At 42.0% G+C, this 1393-nt stretch overlaps 1 protein-coding gene across 2 annotated transcripts in view; it reads left to right on the top strand.

Moving 5' to 3' along the window:
• Cep290 (Centrosomal protein 290kDa) overlaps positions 1 to 1235 on the top strand; it is an 81809-nt gene extending 80574 nt beyond the window's left edge. Inside the window, exon 25 of one of the 2 annotated variants that reach the window (XR_003388679.1) lies at positions 905 to 1235. The gene's annotated coding sequence lies outside the window, so the exon portion shown is untranslated. Of the gene's footprint in view, positions 1 to 101; positions 203 to 904 lie in introns of those variants that run through there. The other variant, XR_003388680.1, reaches the window with a different exon arrangement.
• Positions 1236 to 1393: the final 158 nt, after the last annotated feature.

Genomic DNA, 1393 nt, shown 5'->3' with positions numbered 1-1393 from the left:
ACGATAAAAGAGCAAGTCTAATAATGTGTTTCACTAAACAATTTCTTGTATAAATTGTTTATTTTAAGAAGGTTGTTTATAATTTTCTTGAAATTCTACAGGCAATCAATATTTAGATTCTACTGATCCTTCACACAATCGAGGCATTCGAAAGGACATAATCCAATAAATAGACCCAATCATCTCGGCTCCCTGATAATCAGCAATGAAAATCGGGAAGTTGTCTCCTCTGGAAAGGGAAACTCGTCAATATCTTGGCAGCGTTAGTCATCGTCGATCACACTTTCGATCACGAGAACAATTCTATACGTATACACACGCACACCAGAATAAACGTTCATATACACGTAAAGGTTTGCGTGTGAACGTGAATATTCTTGTGTGGAACGATGGGGGACGAACCCCTCGAACGAATTCGATTCGAGGAAGCGAGCGGAGCGTCGGCGTCGAGTAATCGTGGGATAAAAATCGAGCCACCCGTTTTCTCCCCATATGCACGCGCATGTATATTTTTACCTCCCTTATGTCGCACAATACATACCACGCGCCACACCGCGTCGGAGAATAGCGCTTGCGCCGGGACCTTATTTTCGGTGATACACACCGATTCGAGCAGAACCGGAACACTCGTTTTAGCGGCAAATTTAACGCGTTTCTGCGCCACGGGCCCTTCCCCCCTTATCGTTTTATCTAGATCGTATCAAGATTTTAATCGCCCGCAGCAATTGAAACTTCAAGCGCTTTCAATTGCACCTGATAAAATTCCTCCTCGACGCACGGAATTCTTTTTATTTACTAAGTGTTAATGATTTCATTGCATTTTTCATTATTTTTCTCATAATTCACTGACTGCCGTTCATTAAATTCGACTGTACAATTTTTTAATTTAATTAATCTGCGTTAGACTGCTGATAAAAATGGTTCAATCAACATGGGAGGCTAATGGAAGTTAAAAATAAAAATAAAAACGATTTGCCGGTACAGCCGGATTCTCGATTCGTGTCAGTGAAGACGAAACGTCGTGGCGCGACTCTCTCTCTTGTGAAAATCTATGGCAGCTTTCATACCGATTACAATGGCTTCCGTTCAGCGCTTGTCTATATCGATCGTGAAATCCAGGCGGCCGTAATGAGTGAAACATGTTTACAATCATTATTCGGATGCGTTCACCGCGCGCGTTACATGACGGCTCGCCGCGTGAAATCGCGGAACGCGCCTGGGAAACATTCGAACATTTTTCGAACACCGGACTTTCGTCAGTTATTATCATTAAATATGGTTTTTTTATTTTGCCAAATATTCAATTCATATTTTCAGGTAATTTATGTTCGAATCTGTCCTTTAACCCATTCGCTGCCAAGGACGAGTATACTCGTCTTTGGCAGGGTGTCAC

The sequence above is a fragment of the Ceratina calcarata genome, unplaced genomic scaffold, assembly GCF_001652005.2.
Source record: "Ceratina calcarata isolate Rehan_Ccalc_2016 unplaced genomic scaffold, ASM165200v1 scaffold176.2, whole genome shotgun sequence".
NCBI classification, from domain to species: Eukaryota; Metazoa; Arthropoda; class Insecta; order Hymenoptera; family Apidae; genus Ceratina; species Ceratina calcarata.
The sequence above is the reverse complement of the archived record's forward strand: the minus strand, read 5'-3'. Positions and strand labels throughout refer to the sequence as shown.